The sequence below is a fragment of the Ostrea edulis genome, chromosome 2 (assembly GCF_947568905.1).
Source record: "Ostrea edulis chromosome 2, xbOstEdul1.1, whole genome shotgun sequence".
In the NCBI taxonomy this organism is placed as follows: domain Eukaryota; kingdom Metazoa; phylum Mollusca; class Bivalvia; order Ostreida; family Ostreidae; genus Ostrea; species Ostrea edulis.
In genome coordinates, this window is record NC_079165.1 from 12,999,397 (window position 1) to 13,021,913 (window position 22,517).

General features: G+C 35.3%; 1 pseudogene; it reads left to right on the forward strand.

The window, feature by feature from the left end:
- Positions 1 to 73: 73 nt before the first annotated feature.
- LOC125681293 (serum paraoxonase/arylesterase 1-like) lies at positions 74 to 16,775 on the forward strand (annotated as a pseudogene).
- Positions 16,776 to 22,517: the final 5,742 nt, after the last annotated feature.

Genomic DNA, 22,517 nt, shown 5'->3' on the forward strand with positions numbered 1-22,517 from the left:
CCCTTTTTTGAAATAAGGAATAAGATATTAGAGTAACTAATAAATGGCAATAAATATACCCAAACGGCGCCTCATAGAAAACAGGTCTCGATCCCGATCTGATTAAAGCCGATTCAATTCAGATTTAATTCATCTCGTCTTGGTGATAACAGGGAATTATGATATGGAAAACTCTCTTTGGGCTTATGGTTGCATTGTCCTTCACGTCTATTTTTAGAATGATGTAAGTATAGCATAATGCAACTCCTGAATATGAGGTGTTCTAGCGGTCTACGTAAAACTGACACACTTTTTAAAACCTACTTTGACCTCAAAGCATGTTGTCAGTATCCTCTATTATTTCAGCGTATCCGTCTTGTCACAAAGAATGAGAATGTAAATGTACCAACCAAGTGACTTAAATCTGATGCTGAAGTATTTAGGCAAATGAATGACAAAGTTCAAAAGGCATAGAGTAAATAATTGTTCGAGCGTGATATTGTCTACATTTATTTCCAGTTATTTGTGTCATATCATCCAACACTGACATGTCATCCGTTGATGTTTAAATACCGTCTAAAAATACTTCTTGTGTAGTGATGCATAAAGGAAAATGTTTTCATATAGAAATTGGAGCATTATTTTGATGTTATTTTATTTAAAGTCAACATTTAGCAAATTGTTGTGGTCGTTATCAGAATCTAGTTTGCCATTACAACCTATCATTGGGTAAAATACTGTTTGACTTGTTTGATAGCGTTTGTTAGGCCTTTCTTAGCACACTGATTTTGACTACGAATAAATATCTTTACCTGATCAAGATATAGGGCTCACGATTATGTTCATACAATGTTCACAAATTGTTATCAAATATGAATTAATGCAATATATTTATGCCCCCTTCAAAGAAGAGGGGCATATTGCTGTGCACCTGTTGGTCGGTCGGTACATCGGTCGGTCGGTCAGTAAACCACATGTTGTCCGCTCAATATCTTGAAAACCATTCACTTGATCATAATTATATTTCATATGTTGGCTGGTTATGAGTAGAAGAGGATCCCTATTGTTTTTCAGGTCAAAAGGTCAAGCGTCAATTTACTCTGGACATAGGAATATACTGCCAGCTTAATATGTTGAGAACCATGTGCTTGACAGACATCAAACATGGTACATCCTAAGGAGTAGATGACAACTATAGATTTTGAGGTCACATGGTCGAAAGTCAAGGGTCAAACTGGACATAGGAATATACTGACCACTCATTGTCTAGAGAACCCTTTGTTTTACAGACAGCAAACTTGATACACTGGTATATCTTTAGAAGAAGATGACCCCTATTGATTTTGAGGTCACAAGATCAAAGGTCAAGGGTTAAACTTGAAATTGGAATATACTGTCCGCTCAATATCTTGAGAATCCTTTGCTTGACAGATATCAAACTTGGTACACTAGTACATCTTCAGAAGAAGATGGCCCCTATTGATTTTGAGGTCACATGTTCAAAAGTCAAACTGGACATAGGAATATACTGTCCGCTCAAGATCTTGAGAACCCCTTACTTGACAGACATCAAACTTTGTACACTGATAAATCTTCAGGAGAAGATTACCCGTATTGATTTTGAGGTCACATGGTCATAAGTCAAGGGTCAAACTGGACATAGTAATATACTGTCCGCTCAATATCTTGAGAACCTCTTGCTTGACAGACATCAAACTAAGTACCCTGGTACATCTTCAAGAGAATATGAACCCTATTGATTTTGAGGCCACATGGTCAAAGGTCAATGGTTGAACTGGACAGAGTAATATATTGTCTCATATATTTTGACAAATATTTGTTTGATTGACACCAAACTTGGTACACTGGTACAGCACAAGGAGTAGATGGCCCCTATTGATTTTTAGGTCACAAGGTCAATCCACTCTTGACATAGAAAGATATTGTCTGCTCAATATTTTGAATTGGTGAAACTACTATCAATTAAATGATGCGTGTGTATAACCCTTTTCCATTTTGCACCATGGGGAATATGTGTTTTTATGTACACATGAAAACAGTGGTTGGCATGATTTCTTATAAACTAATGGTCTGCTGTCATTGAAAATTTATTTCAGGTAAACAAAAGACAAATAAAAAACCCTCTAACCACACCAAAATGTAAAGTGTCATATAAGACGCTGCAATGCCACTCTTAAACGAAGATGAGTGCGGTTGTGCTGTAACGATGTTACTCATAGGGATCTGCAGAAAGTTGCAACTGCAATTGAATACACCAATCAACTCAAAACACGTATTCATCAGACTTGAACACAGATGACAGACCACGAACTGGGCATCTCCGAGTCACCACTTCCAGACAAGTCTGCCTAAAGCACCAGTGCAACCGATTCGACACTACTGTAAAAACAGCTGCTACAATTGCATAAAGGGGAATAAACCAATCTCGGTTGAGATTCGGCTCGGCTGAATATTTGGACTGACGTCTTCACCGAATCTCGGAGCAGTCCTTCATAATTCATATCTGGAAATTTACTTTCAGCTTCGACAGGTTCTAGCAATTAATGTGCACTTAGGTGACACTGCTGTTCGCTTCAAATCAGTTAGGTGACTATTAAACCAAATCTGTATCACTATCAATGTTGTGTTACTTATCGTCTAAGTATGTAAATTCGATAAAATAAACCATCACTAATTTTTCCGTTCGAATGATGACTTCCATGGCGCAATATTTTATCTCCCAAAATTTAAGAGTTCCTATAGTTTGCATTTTAGATTAGCGAAATGCAAGTAGGTATGTAGAGATACAATGTATCAGTAGCTACATGAAGCAGACTATAGGAACTCTTTAATTCCAAGAGATAAAATATTGTGCTGTGGAAGTTTTATTTGAACGGAAATTTTGGTACCTATTTTCATTCTGGGATTTTTATACCTAGACGGTAAGCAATACAAAATTAATTAGTGATAGAGAGTTAGTTTGATAGTCAATAACTTATTTGAAGCGAACAGCAATGTCACCTAAGTGCACATTAATTACTAGAACTGGTCGAAGCTGAAAGTATATTTCCAGATATGAATTATGAAGGACTGCTCCGAGATTCGGTGAAGGCGTCAGTCCAAATATTCAGCTGAGGCGAATCTCAACCGAGATTGGTTTATTCCCCTTTCTGCGATTGTAGCAGCTGTTTTTACAGTAGTTTCGAATCGGTTGCGCTGGTGCTTTAGGCAGACTTGTCTGGGAGTGGTGACTCGAAGATGCCCAGTTCTTGGTCTGTCATATGTGTTCCAGTCTGATGAACACGTATTTTGAGTTGATTGGTGTATTCAATTGCAGTTGCAACTTTCTGTCGAGTAGTCCCTATGAGTAACATCGTTACAGCACAACCGCACTCATCTTCATTTTAGAGTGGCATTGCAGCGTCTTACATGACACTTTACATTTTGGTGTGGTTAGAGGGTTCTTTGTTTGTCTTTTGTTTACCTGAAACAAATTTTCAATGACAACAGACCATTAGTTTATAAGAAATCATGCCAACCACTGTTTTCATGAACTTGATTAATTAAGCCTGATAGATTGATATTTGATTTTAAAATGCCTTTATTACTTTTTATGTAGTCATAGGTATTCAAAGAAAAAAGTTAGAATAATTGAATGAACTGTTTCTAGCTCTATTTGAAAAAAGAAAAATGCGGGGTTTTTGTTTTTGTTGCGTACATATGTACTCTTAGATAAACACTACATTTTTAGTTTGAATTATTTCTTCTGTTAGGGCAGTTATTATTATTTAAGAGTTCATTGCAATCTTTGTGCTTTATAGAATATTTCACATGCAGTGTGTATCTTATATGATCCTCTTAAATTTACGGGAAATAATTGTATTCCATTTCCATTCTAAATAAAATATACTGACTAGCCTTGGTTAGAACATCAACGATTGTCCAAAAATACAGCAACAGCTTCAAGCGATTGTTCTAGACTAGTGCTTACTACGAAAGCGAATGTTAATCAATCAAATCCTCGAATTATTTTTGTTTTATTATTATTCTCAAAATATAATATGTATTGAACTACCTGTTGAAGGTTTTCATTATATTTTTAGCCTGTTCCTGGGCTACCACAAAACCCTGTGGAACCACAGACCAGGAAAATGTCACATCTTGGAAGGAATAGGTAATACGTCAGATGATTTGTTTCTCTTGTCTTATCAGGTTACTCTGGCCATGGATAACCTTCTCCTTGTACACATGTCAAGATATATATGTAGGGCTCACAGTGGGTGTGATCGGTAGACAGTGGATGCGTACTCCTCCTAGGCTCCTGGTCCAATCTCTGGTATATCCAATGATTCAGGTTTGCCCTAATTCATAACTTTGTATTCCTTACAGGAGTTATGAGATAGATCACTGCTCGCTATCTTCACTTTTTTGTTTTAGTTTACACTCTCAATGCTTGTATATCAGATGTTATTTAATGATGTCTTTTGTCTGAGTCGGTAGAAAATCGAAATACAGAATGTTAAATATTCAAATATGTCTTCCTCTTACTCATTTGTAGAGCATGGATCTGAGGACATGCAGACCACCCAGTCTGGTTTAACTTTCATCTCTTCTGTAAGTCTTGCAGCATATTGTTGTGGACATATTGTAGTATGTACTCATAATTAACACATAAAAATCTAAAATATCAATGTCATAAAATACATCGTCTCAGTAATGAACAATTGGAAAATATTCTACATCCATAGCAATTCTTTATTCATTTTGAAAATTTAAATCCCATTGAATGATATTAAATCACTTATTTTCTTGGGGACAAATTTAAGTGAACGAATTTAATATTTGGGGTCTGAAAAATTGTTCTTTATACATAGTTGTGTTCACTTCCGCTCGTTTGTAAACAATGAGAATTTTTTACAGTTTGGATATCCCACGCAATAATATATGAATACCTCGTGGAAATGCTGAAATTATATCTAATTTTATTTCATTGAATTATTGGACATTTTAAATCTTCTACTATTACTTTCGTATACCTATCAACGGTCTTTATTCTGAGACTTCTTTGCCAATGAAGGGAATAAACGCCGTGTTCGTTGGATCAGAATAGCAAGAGTATTACAAGAAAAACAATGTCAGGGGACGGATCATGCTGTTTAACATGGAGAAACCAGAATATGGAGTCAAAGAACTACAGATTGTTGGAAACAATTTTCTTTCCAAAGATTTCTTTCCGCATGGTATCAGTGTTCTAGAGGACAAAGGTAACTGAACAACAGAATGCATAACTTCAATACACCTATTACATTGGCTATTCAGTTTCCCTTCAGACTCTATTTCAGCTGAGCTATGTCGATAGCTTCCCTTCAGACTCTATTTCAGCTGAGCTATATCGATAGTTTCCCTTCAGACTCTATTTCAGCTGAGCTATATCTGATTTTCACTCTTGTAGTGTGTCCTTTTTTACACACCGAGCATAAAATACTGTGGCAAAACTTAACACTGATAACGTGTATCATCTCCAAAACAATAGCTAGAATACTTTTAGTATAGTTCTTGCACGATTGTCAAAACAAAACCGTATGTTATTCCTTTTAATATAAAACATGGGCTTTCCTTTATGACTATCTACTTAGTCCATGCACATCTATAAATGCCCAACTCTATATTTCGTATTGATTGTAGGAGTTATGAGATTGATCACTGTTCGTTATCTTCAACTTTCATCTAATACATTTTTGTTCAACACTGTAGGTAAAGTGCTCCTGTTTGTTGTGGTACATCGAGCAGAGGAAGACACTGTGGAAAAGTTTGAGTTTCTGGAGGAGACCTTAGAATTAAAACATCTCAAGACTTATACAGGAGCACTAGTTCACATGTAATATTCTTACGTCAACTGTTTATGGTCTATTTTGAAATTCATTACGAACGATTTCCATTGGAAGTCGATACCTGACGTTAGGCTAAAATCACATATTGTATTAGCCAGAATGATATATTTACATTTACTATTTAATCCTGTGATAAAATGCTTTAGACAATTTTGAATGATATTTGTTTAACACTGCAACGACTGAATCACTATAAATCTTTAAGGCGTATGAAGACTGTCGAACACGTCGTTTGCATCTTGGGCCACAGGAACGGTTCAACCGGTGATTTTGTAATAATAATAGTAGGGGTCTTATACCATAGAACTTACTAATAAAATTATTATTATCCCTTATTAGGATGGTATGGTATAAGACCCTTACTATTATTATTAGACAAAATTACCATGCAGTTCCTGTGCTCGGCCATGCGTGTGCCGAATGAGAACAAAGCCTTGTCGCCCATTCCCGTTTCATTCGATGCCAAATAAGTTGATCTTACCTCTAATATGTGGTTAGTATCACCGAACAAACACAAGAAATTAATCCAAGTGCAAGCTTTTTCAAGAAGTCTTCTTTCATTAATCACATTTTGCTTTCCACGGCTCTTCCGTTAATCGCTACTTACCCAAAGAATTAGGCGGAAGATTTGAGAAAATTTGCACACATTAAAAAAGGTTTTTAGAATGTAAATATAAGCAATGAATTATTATTTTTTTAAAGATGTAGTTTCATAACTGCAACGGTGTGTAAGCAAATTTTCATAACGCGCTAACGCGCGTTATTCAATTTGTATGCACACACCGTTGCAGTTATGAGACCACATTTTTCAAGAAATAATAATGATTGCTTAAATAATGGCTAACATCACACTTTGTTTCAGACTGAATGATGTTGTGGCAACCGGACCAGATACCTTTTATACAACAGACTGTGCTTATTATCGCACCGCGTTCGGACAGTTTTTGGAAGGCATGCTGGGATTGCACTTTGGTCATATTCTCTACTGTGATGGCAAAGATTTTAGAATCGTTTCAGAACCAACATATTTTCCTAATGGGATAGCTCTCTCAAATGATGGAAAGTAAGTGTAATGTAGTTCAATGTAATTAGTTTAAAGCAAATAATCGCCGTGGTATCTTGATGTTACTGCTCGATATCCTGAAACTCAATGCTGGAAATGAAAGTCATATCCTAATTATCGTTCTTGCATTTTTCAATATATAAAACAATGATACCAGAAAGACAACCATTTCAAAACCTCAGATTACTAATTTTCTTATCAAAACAAATCATGGTATGCATACACAAGCATTGACATTTACTGCTTTTGCCAAACTCGCACTGTAATATTGACTTTTCCCTTTGTGCCCATGCGCTCATCATTGAGGTTAAAAGTCATTGATATATCGGAATGGACACAATAGAGAAACCAGTCCTGTCTTAGTCTAGGTCCACAATATGGGTCAAATGGCGTCTACAAAGTGAAATATTCACGCCTTGTCGTTAGAATATCAATGCTGGAAAATTACATAAGAAATACAAAGAATTGAAAAACCTCGGCAATCTCGTAACAAAGGAAAGTTGTACTGTTATAGCAGTTTTCTGGTGATCAGAGGCACTCTACAATTTATTATTATACTGGTTTTTGGAAACATTTGGTAGGAAATCACTTTTACTGTGTTAGTATAACGAAAGACTTTAAAAACGCAACACTGGGTAATGTTTTGTCTTACATTTTATTTTCTGTCACGACAGCCGTCGCAACTGTTCAGTCAAACATAACGGAAGAACATTGATATTTACAATTTTATATAAGATAAAATACAATATACAATATGTACAAAATTTCACATAAACAAAGTTTTCAAATGTCCAAGTTACCCACCATGTCCATGACAGGAGGTAGAATCCGGTAAATCCACGTCACACAACAGACCCCCACGCTGTGTGGACTCTCGCATCGTTGCGTTGTCTTCTCTCTACTGCCGTATCAATGGTGCCAACACAGACTGCCAGAAGCTGTGGTTCTATTACATCTTTTAAATCAGCATATTTGCAGCATTATTTCTCAAATAAGTGATATATAGATATGATGTATATGTTTATTTTTCCCCGCAGTGATATCGTGTGTATATTTTATGTATATATTTTATATTATCTTATCTATTTTTCTATTCTCTCATTTATCTGTCTGTAAATGTTTTATACAGGACCACAATGTAAACTAGTCATTTGTACTAATTGTGCTATCCTGTCTAAATAAAAGAATTTATTATTATTATTACTGCAAAATGTCGTCTATAAAAGTTTCAGTTCAAAATGACGAACTGGGAGCGAAACTTTGTGCTAATCGCACCCCAAACCATTAAGCTACCTCCGCTAAATATATCTCGTTCAAACACGCAAGTGTTTACGTTATGATCATGCATATGTCGGTAAACTTGTATTCTGCCGTCCGCATTACTGACTTTGAATCCTGATTCGTCAGAAAACAAGACTCGTGTCCAATTCTGGATTTCATTTAACCCCTATCAGTCTCGTCGCACTCTGTAAGGTCGATGATTGAGTTTAAGTTGTGAACTTTTGTAAGATCTTCTGCTGAGAATCCTCTGACGTTTCACTATTTGAGAAACTGTTCTACGGTGAATTGTCCTACCATGGCGTCCAAATGTTGGCCTCTCCGTTGTCGCAGCAGCCATAAACCTATTTGCAAGTGGCGTTGCCGTACAAACGCATCTTGATGCCTGTTGTCACAAATGCTCGATCAGGGCTTCAGCAATCATTGATGGACCCTGTATGACGATGACGTCGTATCAATTGACTTATCGTGCAAGGGTGTATGTTAAAACGTCTAATTACTTTTAGCTGACTGACGCCTGTTTGCACCGTGCCGAGTGCTTGATTTCGCAAATCATTGCTTAAACGTGGTATTCTTTAACATTTCCCCTTTTGTTCACTTGTAAATGCACATGCCATTGACAACAGAATTGTCTCACGATGACAAAACTGGTTTTTACTTTTTGAATAGCGTCTGAGAAAATTCGTGCAATGCTACTTGCACCTTTTTAAAAATTAGCATGAATAACGCGGGCAGTGAAATTTAAACATCTGGCTAATGGGCTGTGGAGGAAATTATAAAATCATAAATTGCTTATATTTAGGAAAAAAATCAGTGTTGCATTTTCAAAGTCCGTCAATATATAACAGTATATTTTGACACCTGTGACACACTATTTCTATACCAGTGAGAAGCACACGTAATTATGTCTCTTTACAGACTTGTGTATGCAGTATCCAGTATGGGTAAAAAGTTGATGGTGTACAAGAGAGAAGAAAACAACAGACTTATTAAAGTAAATGTAAGTGAACTGTCCAACACTATCATAACGATAACGTGTAATGTCATAAGTGCCAAACTTACTGAGCAGCTTTAAATACAGCCATACCATTGCGACCGATGCAGCTTCGTTTCGCAGAAGAGCTCATTGGCTAATGATTTATTTTCGTTCAGTTATCTTTGCATCTGTGCGCAAACTCAATTGTTCTCTAACTATAATTGGATAAATTCAAACTTCACCTGTCATTAACATCCTTGACTATAAGGATTTTAAGTTTTATTTTTCTACCAAAGGTCATCTTCCTTTTCATAGATGCGCTCTGAAGGATTTTTAAAACAGGGGTGTGTCTATTGACTAAAAGTGACACTAAATTCTGATTTGTATGGAAAAGGGTAGAAGATAGGAACATTGATCAATACCTTAAATCCTATAAAGGATACACAACCAAGAATAGGACAAACACGGATCTCTGATGTTCACAGAAGGAACAAGAATCCTCTGTTGACCAGTCAAATGCAAAGTAAAAATAACGAACAGTGATTAATCTAACAACCATAGAGAGTTGGGCAAACACGAACCACTGGGTATTTCGACGTGATTCTCTATCTTCATCAAACAATCAGAGCAATCCTCAGCCAATGCAAGTAAAAAAAACCCGAACGACCTAACGATTCGTGTGGAACAAACCAAACAATATTTAACCTATCAACAGGTGAATTTGAAAAATAAGATCATTATAACAACCATACAAGGTTTCGAAAAGCTCACTTTAAGCGAGACTGTTTAAGCCCCGTAAGATTAATTTATTTGTCAGTAGCCTACCTCAGTTTAGAAATTCACCATACGCAGAATATGTTCTATCGTATCCAATCATTTAGGAGACATAAACATCTTATGCAGGTAAAGCAGGAATATTGGTACATAAAGATGGGAAGTTGATGATGGAGAATCTGAGGTCGTTCCTTTGTCACAAAGTTGAATTGTTAGTTTGCCAGCAACGTCTATATTCACTAAAATATATATAAGAAAGGGTTTGATATTCTACATTTCGTTCCTTACAATCTTCCATGTATAACCATATAATCTCTAAATTACCTCCCAGTTACAAATATAACGTTCAAGGTTTTATCGTATTTTATTTGTTTGCGTGTTTTTTTCCGTTGCTTTATGTCCTATTCCAGAATTTTTCACTGATGTATAGAAGTCACCTGGTTTAGGTAAAGTGATCCAAATTTTGATAGAAAGCAATCTATTGTTCCATAGATTACTACGACATGTCACCGGAACCCCCCTTATCGTTATTCATTTTTGACACTTGGTAATTAACAAAGGAATAGTCAATGCCTATGATAAACGTCTTTACCGTGGCATTGAGACTTGAACCTGGGTCTGTCGATTGCGAAGCTAACGATATAATCAAGTGAAGACCATGACGGTTTCTTTTCCGTCTTCTACAGACATGAATTGTTAGTGCACGTGTACTGTATAACATACTTTTCATTTCATGTTTGAGCAGGACATTGAGCTTGATACCATCCCAGATAATCCGATGGTTGATCCTACAACAGGAGATGTGCTGCTTGGATGTCAACCCATAGGACATAAATTGTTTCAGCATCTCTCTAATCCAGTTAACCCAGGTGTATCGCAGGTAATGTATGACCTTCATTAAATGCAGTGATGATAATCTGACAAAAACTTAACATGAAATATGAAATAAATCATTCATGAATTTTATTTGCTATCCACGTTTCTGTTTGTAATCAATCCACTGAATTTGTAGGTGCTGGCGGTACACATGGACAGCAGTGGTGCTAATATGACAGGGGTCACAGAGCTGTTTTCAGATGACCTTGAACTTTATGGTTCCAGTTCAGCAACATTATACAAGAACCGTATGTTGATTGGTACAGTGTGTCACAAAATGATGTACTGTGAAGTTAACACATTGTGAGACGTACAAATAATATTCATCCATTTACGATATTTTAGAGTGGTTATGAGTTCGATCTCTTTACAACTTTGTATATTGAGTTTCTCCTATTAGCTATAACATGTATATATAAAGTGTAAACAACCACATCGGTTAAAATTAAATTTTTCATGCAATCCTCTTCTTAAACAATCGGTTTTATACTTAAAAATACGGGAACAGTATATTTCTCGTAGTATTGTGTTTTTGCAAAACGTAGTCTTACAACTCGATTACAAGTCGGGTCTATGAATGAAGTAGTTTTCTGTGCAATGCGATTACTGTGTCTCAGTCAGAAGATGTTATAGTATATGTAAACATATGTTCTATTCTTTCTAAATGCCGTCTTTTCTATTGTAACCCCTTTGTGTTCTTTTGAATTCCTAAGTAAAAATTTTGAAATTGAAGAGTCACCATACTCTGTAAATGTTTTGAATTGTCTTATATCCTCTTCATTCCGGAGAAATAATGATGCGTATAATCGTTTTAAATGAGTACAAAATACTTTTTTTTATTAAATACATGCACTACTGCATGAAAAAAGTACTGAGAGTGTGAATATGTGCTGATATTTGCTGATAATTATCAATATTGTGCTGTAGGTACTGGTAAGTTATTCTGACATTTTAACTCACATGAGCCGAAGGCATTTCTGATCAAAAGTTCTCCGTTGTCTGTTGTCGGTGTCAGCGTCGGTATGAACTTTTCCCATTTTCATCTTCTCCAAAACCACTTGGCCAATTTCAGCCAAACTTATCACAAAGCATCCTTTGGTAAAGGGCTTTGTAAAAATGAGGTGTCATGCCCACTTCAAAGGGGATATAATCACAAAAATGCAAAAATAGGGTGCGGTCATTAAAAATATTCTCAAGAATCACTGGATCAGAGGAGCTGTTTACATGAAAGCTTCCTGACATAGTGAAAATTCAAGTTCGTTAAAATCATGGCCCCCGGGGTAAGTTGGGACCACAATAGAGGATCAAATTTTTACTTGTAAATATATAGGGAACATCTTTAAAATTCTTCCTTTCAAGAACAACTGGGCCAGGAAAGTAGAAATTTACATGAAAGCGTCCTGACATTGTGCAGATACATGATTATTAAAATCATGTCCCCCGGGGATAGGATGGGGCCATAATAGGGGATCAAAGTTTTACATACAAATATATAGGTAGAAAATCTTTAAAAATCAAGAACCACTGGACCTGGAAAGTACAAATTTACATGAAAGCTTCCTGACATAGTGTAGATTTAGGTTTCTTCAACTCATGGCCCCCGAGGGTAAGATGGGACCACAATATGATATCAAAATTTTACCTACAAATATCTAGGAAAAATCATTGAAAATCTTCTGAGGAATAACTGGGCCAGAAAAGTTTACATTTACATGAAAGCTTCCTGACATATTGCAGATTCAAGTTTATTAAAATAATGGCCCCCGGTGGTAGGATGTGACCACAATAGGGGATCAAAGTTTTATATACTAATATATAGAGAAAATTTTAAAAAATCTTCTTCTTAAGAACTAATGGGCCAAAGAAGTTTACATTTTCATGAAAGCTTCCTGACATTCTGCAGATTTAAAATCTTAAAACCGAGACCAAAGTTTTACATGCAAATATATAGGAAAAATCTTTAGATATAAACTTGACTCAGGTGAGCGATGTCGCCCATAGGCCTCTTGTTACCGTTGGTAATGATAACGTATGTCGGTACTGAAAAAAATCGAGTAAAATTATCAGTACCAACAGCAAAATAGCAGTCATTATCGGCATTTATCAGTCAACAATTACACTCTTAGTATTTTATCCCTCCAGTAGGGATACCGATACTTCTCAATAATGCGTTGACCGCATTGATAACCCATTTGCATGTAAAGTATAAAGGAGTAAGTGATTCGAGAGAAATCATTTTCAGATTTAAAATGTCTTTAAGCATTTCTGGGGAGCAGATACAACCTATATAGAAAATGCTGTTCTGATAAAGAACTGTGGATAATATACCAATTTCCTATTTCTAACTTATTGTCAGGGTGTAGGACTTCATGACTGTGACCTTGCAAAATCGTGGCGCTCTTTACATAATCGTTTATTATTATTATTACAGTTATTATCATTATTATAGCGCTTTACCTAATTACTACAATTACCCTAAAGCTCTTTACATGTAACGTAATAAAAACAAAGTCAAACAAAGAACAATGAACACATAGAAAAAGGCATGAAATAATACTTAAGCTGAGGTTGTTTTTTTAAGTAGCTGTATCCAAAAGTACCAAATTAAAGATTAAATGCAAGTTAAAAAAGATATGTTTTAAGTTTGTATTTAAAAACCGCTAATGAACCCTTGACACGAAGATCCAACGGGAGGCAGTTCCACAGAGTTGAGGAAGACCGTCTTTCGCCATACAGTTTAGTACGAGCGCGTGGCTTTATAAGGTATAACACATCCGCAGAATTAAATGGTCGCTGTGGTTGATAGACTTGAACTAGTTCCTGGATGTATGCTGGAGGTAAATGAGATTTTGTCAGGCTTTCCTGTATTTTCTTATGCAAGTATTATATATCTTTAAAAATAGATCAGAAATGCACTTTAACTTGCATTAATGTATATAGTGAATAATGTTTTTGGCTAAAAGGGAATCATAACATTTGAATGTATCCAATATTAGGTAATCAACCGTGCTTAGAAGATGTTTTGCCTTAATTAAATCCTCGATCCTCTTAATGGCACACAATAAGACTCTAGAGAAATAATCCTCGAATCGATTGGCATTTCACCTAACCCTGGTGATGTCTATATGATTGAAATATTTTCAAAGAGAACTAATATTTGAATCGGTCAATCAAACTTTTTCGTACCTGCCACGTCGAGGGATGGTGTGATGTACACATTCATATTAGAGTGCGCATCGATGGTTTCAACCATTGATTACAGCGTAATGGATTTCACAAGTTTGATACATCCTCCTTTGCTTATTTTTTACTTCTTTATACGCGTTGAATCTGCTTGGGAATATCTTTAATGACTGCACTGTTTTTGGAGCTTTTCTTCCAACCACTAGAGTGAAAAGCCTTGATATTCACAATTCTATACCAAAACTGATATAAAGAGGTATAAGAAATATCATCGTGTCTTACTAGACACGTTAAATTAACAATAAATGTTTCAGAAACATGCATGTCCCACGTGGTTCAAAATTTAAAAACAAAGGTTATACATATGTATTATTTAGTTATTAACTTTGTTAATTCAAGTTTGAATACCAATGTCTTTCGAGTGAGCTGAAATTGACGTTATTCGACGTTAACATAAATGGATTATGAAATTTTGTAACAAATACATTTGTTAACAGTATTACAAAAAATATAATTTGTTCATTGTTATTTTTTATTATTTTTCATATATTAAATAATACACAGTTCCTTTTTTCCGCTAGTATACATGCTTGTCTCATGGAATGGTGTTTTCTTTTTATGCTTATCAGATTCGAGCTTTCGAGATGCTGATATATGTCAGTTACCGCATATTTGCGGCTTATGAAGCGTAAACTGTTCCAAATATAAAATAAATTATACATTAATTTTGTAAAACTCATTCGATGTAGTTTGACTAATACGACACTATGAATCTTATACTATTCGTAGCAATAAAATAAAAACAGAGACACGTAATATAGTGTGACGCCCTCTCCAAGACTTCGTATGTTGCGACTTGACGTCAGTTAGGTTTAAAGGATGCTGACAGAAATCAAATGAACCAATCAAATAGCGTTTTACAAATGAAAACAAATCAAAGCGCGGCATCAAAATGTATCAAGGTCAAAGAAATATCCAAGTGGGTGGTGACTTACTATGATTACGCTTGGCAATGTTTTGTCAAAAATCAAGATAGAGAAAGAGATAGAGAGAGACGTATTTTTAAAAAAAATCTTACAGAATTCCAACTCGATATAAAAATTTCCGAGGTCGAAATCTGAACATCGTTTTAAAGCAAGTACGTATACCTGTACTAGTAATGCTTGACTTCAAATGAAATCCCCAATGTTGCAGGTTGGTCTATCAGAGATATTTGATAGTCTGCTTCAAAACTTAGCTCGTCAATTTGAGTAGGAAGAACCATCTCCCTCAAAATTCAGTTTAGACAATGCCATTAGACAAACTGGTTTTTGCCTGTTTGTGGTACGGTGGAAGCATTTGAATTCGTGGGATGATTTTCGTAGATTATCGATATAGTACAGTTCATCTGGAATGCAATTTTGTGGATATGATTTCTGTACATTGAAATATTGTATGTGTTGTCTATTTTATTCATATGATTTGACATTGATGGGGGAGTGGTACCTAGTAATCCAGGGAAATTATTTCCTCATGAAATTAATTATTTCAATGTACATATATTTGTCGTCACCTTTTGACACTCGCGTACTACGTCCCTCTTGACAATTTTTTTACGCCATATATCGCAGATATGGTCTGATGTCATCTTACAACGACAAAGAGATCCAATAAAACGTATAAAAGGAGTCTGATTTATTTTCCATTTTAACATGATACAAACAACGAAAATACTTTGATATCTATTGTATTTGTAAAATTCGTATTATAAACATCTGCCTAAGTCTTACTTTCAGTTATCCAATTATTATCAACCTGTTATACACGTAGGTACTGATGTTGCACATGGACAAGAGTGGTGCTAATGTGACAGGAATGACGGAGCTGTTCTCAGATGACCTTGAAATCTATGATTCCAGTGTAGCAACATTATACAAAAATCGAATGTTGATCGGTACAGTGTGTTACAAAATGATGTATTGTGAAGTTAAGGTGTTGTGATGAATATACTGTAATTATTTTTTTGCTTAGAAGATGGTAAATATGTTCCCCTCTAAATTGCTTAGCGCTGTTTAGATGGTTAGATGTATCTACATGTTCAACATGAATATATTCTGTAATTGCTTTCATGTTTTATATTGATATTTTTCATCTCTACAATCAAACGTTAATCGATATACGAGCCTATTATTCACATTTTACAAGTTTCATACAATTAATCATCCAAAGAAAAACATAGACACGCTTTCTAAATGGATGTGACAAATGAATGCAAAACTGTATGTACATGTACACTTTTTATGACCCTTCAGTAGACCAGCTACAGAAGCAGTAAATCTATGGAGAAATAAACCATCCTACTTAAATATCATTTATGTTAATTATGTCTTCCATTTCCAGAAGGGGGAGATATTCTTTTAGTGTGATTTTTTCTTCGTGTTCCGTTTCTCATACAAAGCTTGACATTGACGTTTTATGTAAAGGACAATTAATAGAATTTTCTAGACATTTTTTCTGTCCGAACCATATTTGTTTTGTCTTTTGACATGGACCTTTCTGGTTGTTGTGGTTGTACTGTAACTCTTAATTATTTCTAAAACTGTTTTTAAAAACTATGGAAAGGGAGACATCAGTCGCAGTTTACCAAAATAATTCTTCCTAGTTTGTATGTAATTTATCCTCCCAATATAACTGATCCTTGTGTTACTTTGTTAAACGGCACTCTGATTCCACGCACAAGTACTCTAAAGTTGAATTAAAAAAAACTCATTGACAATATCTTCGTAGTCTTTGGTGATCAGGTCTTCCAACAGTCTGTTGGAATCCAATCCCCATGGGCACGAATTCTGCTCGTTTGTTAGCTGACCTGTTTTTATATTCCTAGGAAGCAGAATTTATTCAAACATTTCTACGTGAGAATAAAAAATCTCCTACTGTGGCATTCAATTCGACACTTAGATATATTGATGATGTATTATCTATTAACAATGATAATTTTCTTTCATATGTCGATTCAATATATCCCAATGAAATCGAAATAAAATACACTACATAGTCGTCCAATTCATACTTAGATATTTTGTTGAAAATAGAAATGAACGGCAAACTAACAACTCAACTTTATGCCAAATGGCATGATTTCAACTTCTCTATCGTCAATGTCCCATACTTATGTAGCAATATTCCATTATCTCCTGCATTTGGTGTTTACATCTCTCAACTGATTCGATACACAAGAGCCTGTTCTGTGTATGGTCAGTTTTTAAATCGTAGCAAGCTACTGACAAACAAGTTGATGGTGCAGAGGTTCCAACAGTCTCATTTAAAATCAACATTTCGCAAATTATATGGTCGTTATAACGATCTAGTTTGCCAATGCAACCTATCATTGGGTCAAATGCTGTCTGACATGTTTCATATCGATTGTTAGGCCGTTCTTGGCACACTGATTTTGACTACGGATAACTCCGTTTACCTGATCGGGATATAGGGCTCACGGCGGTTGTGACCGGTCAACAGTGGATGCTTACTCCTCCTAGGCACCTGATCCCACCTCTGATGTGTCCAGGGGTCCGTGTTTGTCCAACTATCTGTTTTGTATTGCTTATAGGAGTTATGAGATTGATCACTGTTCGTTATCTTCACCTTTCATAGCACTGACGGTGGGTGTGACCGGTCGACAGGGGATGCCTACTTCTCCTAGGCACCTTATCCCACCTCTGTTATACCCAGTGGTCCGTGTTTGCCAAACTCTCTATTTTGAGTTATGAGATTGATCATTGTTCGTTATCTTCACCTTTCACATTTCACATTTCTCAGAGTTTGAAATATCAATACGGGTACCCTCAACCCTCAACATGTAAAACTTATACGGTACCAATTTTGATGCACCAGATGCGCATTTCGACAAATTATGTCTCTTCGGTGATGCTCAATCGAAATGTTTGAAATCCGAAATAACAATGAAGTTTTAGAGCTATTATAGGTAAAAACAGTGTGCCAAAAGAGTGGAGTCAAATTTGTTTAAGGATAAGAACTATGCGTGAGGGAGATAATCCTTAATTTTGAAATGAATTTCTAAATTTTATAACAGCAATTAAATATACATCCGTATTTTCAAGGTAGTAACGAAGTACTTAGCTACTGGGCTGTAGAGACCCTCGGTGGGAACATCTAAAGCTTCTAATTTGAATTATCCATTTTGTGATTCTTAAGCGACTGTTAAAATAAGCAAATTTAAGATAAGTAAAAAAGTTTTATAGACTTAAACGTCTCTTGATTCGTTGTGCGAGAAACGTACTGCGATTTACACAGAACTGATAATGCCATGTACACTACCTTCTATACAACGATGTCACCTCAATTAGTATTATCTCATCCCTTGTAAGTGAGGATACCATTTCAGTGATGCTAGACTGAAATGTATTGATGGAATGATATTAACCAATGAATGAAAGTTAGTTAAGCATATCCAAAAGTCTTCTTTTTTTATTTCCACTGCAGCTTATATAACGTGATCCTGAATATTTTTGTATCTTGACAGCATAGTGATAATATCCGTTCCGAAGCATCGAAAGTTAGTGATCTTTGATTTGCTCTGATTGATCAGATTGATGAGTATACAAGATATTCCATGAATTAGTGAATAGTTTTGTAGGGAGGTTAACGGGTGCAATCATGGACATCATTCATACCAAAAACCCAAACATATCATACATATGATACATTTGATTCACTTATACCTTGTGAAAACCAAACAGTTACAACTATGTATTCGTTGAAAACTTCACTCTCGTCCTTTGAAAGTTTAAAAAAAAAACACATGTCCATACTCAGATCTTTCAACACCAGAATGAAGATAATGGATGCTGTCCATCACAGGCTCTTTTAAGTACCGCAGGTTACTGATGATAATCCTTCCGAAGTACGCTGCGAGTTTCTAAAACTTGAATTTCTTAACAAAGGAATAAATACTGTCAACATAAGTAACAATCTTGATCATGAAAAGCATCAATATTGTATTCATATTTCAAGTTCTACATCCTATATTTCCGACAAATGTACTCTTAACATTTCATCCAAAATTTTGTTTTCAAACTTATAGTGCCTATATATAATCCATCTCTTACGAAATCCTCCTACACGTTCTTCTTTCAACTATACATCAGCTATTCATCACTGGTTATGTCGATATGGTTGAAATGGAAAATCTGATATCATTTATTTCAAAACGTCCAAGGTTCAGAGAGCTTCGATTTTCTTAACACACTGATTTTGACTACGGATAACTCCGCTTACCTGATCAAGATAATAGGGCTTACGGCGGGTGTGACCGGTCGACAGGGAATGTTTACTCCTCCTAGGCACCTGATCCCACCTCTGGTGTGTCCAGAGGTCCGTGTTTACCTAACTATCTATTTTGTATTGCTTATAGGATTTATGATATTGATCACTGTTTGTTATCTTCACCTTTCATTTTTCAGTTGGCGACAGAAGTTCATCTTTGTTATGAGTTTTGTTAACGATTATTCCAAATGATGGGCTAAATATGAAAAGAATGAACTCGACACTTATGTATATACGATGAATATCAAGATATCGTTGTAGACACGTTAAGAAATTGGTACATATATCTATCATTCTGTGGTTAGTATACTAGAGTGACGAAAGCATTCTGTGGGTTACATGAACAAAATGCATTGATTTCAGCTGACAAAACTTGTAGGAGCATTGTGTTCAGTTGTACGAAAGCCCAGAGGGCTCATTCGAGATTCGAAATTCGAAAGACGAGATTCGAAATCAAAATACGAGATTCGAAATTCAAAATACGAGATTCAATTTTCGTGATTCAAAATCCAAATTAACCAATCAAAATGTAGGCCATAATAGATTAAAGGTTAGAGGGTTCATGCATATAAACTTAAAATATGACAGAAAGCTTATTCTTCTAATATTTTCACCAAACAACGAAATATTTCTTTTAAAACTATAAATGTTAGGATGTATGCTTAGCAGACAGGCCCGTAGAATGCGGGAAGGTAGGGGTCAGAAAACTTGTTCCAGTTCCCACATATTTAACTTTGTATTGTATGTGATAACCAGGTTAAATAATGACGAATACACCTGAAATTGAAATCGGATATGAAACCTATTAACCGATGATACCCATCCAACAATTGATTCTAGTTTGATTTTTCTTTCGGTTAAGTGTTAATCAATAAGTTAAGTACTAGTACACGTGTACTCCATCCGCTAGAGTTTCAAAGAGGATACTTTCATTGTGTTTTCATATGGGTTTTTTTCTTTTAATTTTTATTACGTTTTATTTTCATCTTAATCCATTTTATTTTATTTATCTATTTTCATTATGAGATCTACAAGGAACGTAGCCCTGGACGTTAACCGAGGCTGTGGGTGTATGGGTCAAGAAAACTGTACTTATCTATATATAAACAATGGAGGAAATTCGAACCATCAATAAATATTTCTCTCCGATCTATGTTGTATCTTTTTTGCATTTTTTAGGTTCCAGGAAGCTTAACTACTCTATCCACGTTTTTAAATTATCTTATCTCACTGATTCATGAATATTATACCACAGGAACCGGTAATTTTGTCTGTAATATAATAATAATAGAGTTAAATATGTGGAAGCTGGAACAAGTTTTCTGCCCACTCCCATCCCGCTTTCTACGGGCCTCTCTGCATGCTTAGCATACATCATAACATTTATAGTTTTAAAAGAAATAGTTCGTTGTTTGATAAACATATTAGCAGAACATGCTTTCTGATATATTTTAAGTTTATATGCATGTACCCTCTAACATTTAATCTATTATGACCTACAGTTTGATTTGATGGTTTGGGTTTTGAATTTCGAAATTCGAGTCTTGTATTTTGAATGAGCCTTCTGGGCTTTCGTACAGTTTTAAGGTTTTTTTATTACAATTGTATTTGAAACGAACTTGGTTTTAATTACACATTTGGTAATCCAACTTATACTTCAAGTTCCCCTTCAAAAGATTAAATTCTTCAAAATCACTTTTCAATTTTAAACACATTTGATATCCCAGTCAATGATATGTAACAGCATAAAACGTGCAACTTTTTCCACATTCAACTTCGCCATTCTCCATGATAAATTAATGAGTCGGTTTTTGATATCATAAGCACCTGCTTCATGAAAAGGTGAAGATAACTAACAGCGATCAATTTCATCAATCCTAAAGAAATCCAAAATGAAAGAGTAGGACAAAACACGGACCCCTGGACATACCAGAGGTGGGATTAGGTGCCTAGGAGGAATAAACATCCCCTGTTGACCTTTCACAACCGCTGTGTGCCCTATGTCGTCATTAGGTAAACGGAGTAATCCGTAGTCAAAATTAGTGTGTAACGTATGGCCTTACACTTGGTATGAAACACGTCGGACAGCATTTTATACAATGACAGGTTGTATTAGTAAATTAGATCGCTATAACGACCAAAACGTTTGCAAAATGCTGTCTTTAAACGGGGCTGTTGAAACCCCTGCACCATAAACTTTTCTGTCAGTAACCTGCCTCGATTTAAAAACTGACCATACGCAGAACAAGCTCTTGTGTATAGATTCAGTCTAGAGACCTAAACAGCATATGCAGGTGATCATTGATAATGACTGGATGATGAATTTCAAACTATATCATGGGCACCGAAACACGCATGTACAAAACATGGACTTGAAAAAGAAGAATACCAGTCTATGTTAGAAATTTCTCTCGGAAATATCAGGTATCCAGTCTTCTAATTTTAATAGCATAGCTATGTAGGTAACTCCTAAAGAGTGATGACTTGTGTCTTACATGATAAACAATAGACTTAAATAGCCAGGGGAAACATAATCGCAATTTGAAAGAAATTGAAATAAAACTTTATTCTCTTATTATATTTCAAACTCTCTAAATTAATTAACAAGGTGAAGTAAAGCAATTTATTTTCAATTAATGAAATTCCTGAAACCAAATACTGTAAACGTATTATATTTGGCGTGTACGATATTTGGCGGAAATCGTTTTTTTCAATAAGTTAGCGTAGATTTGATTTAGCGTATTCCTCAATTACTTTAAACATCTAGATTTACGGATGGCATTTAGCGATGTACTTGATTTAGCGGAAGCTGCGTTAAGCCAAAGGCGCTAAATAGAATACACAGCCAAATGTAATACATTTACAGTATTCAAAAAACACATCTAAAATTAACACAGCTGTTAAACTTATTCTTTAAACAATCTGAACAAAGTACTGCAAACACTATTCATTTGAGATTTTGTTCGAGCACTAACAAGAGACATTCACACACATTATTCAAATCAGGTGATATCCTTTGTTAAAGATAAGTAATACGATATTTAAGTAACCACTTTTAAGGTAATGAATATACCAAAACGGCGCCTCATAAAAACAGTGTCTTGATCCCGATCTGATTAAACCCGATCCAACTCAGGATACATTCAGCTCTTCTTGGTCATAAAAAGGAATC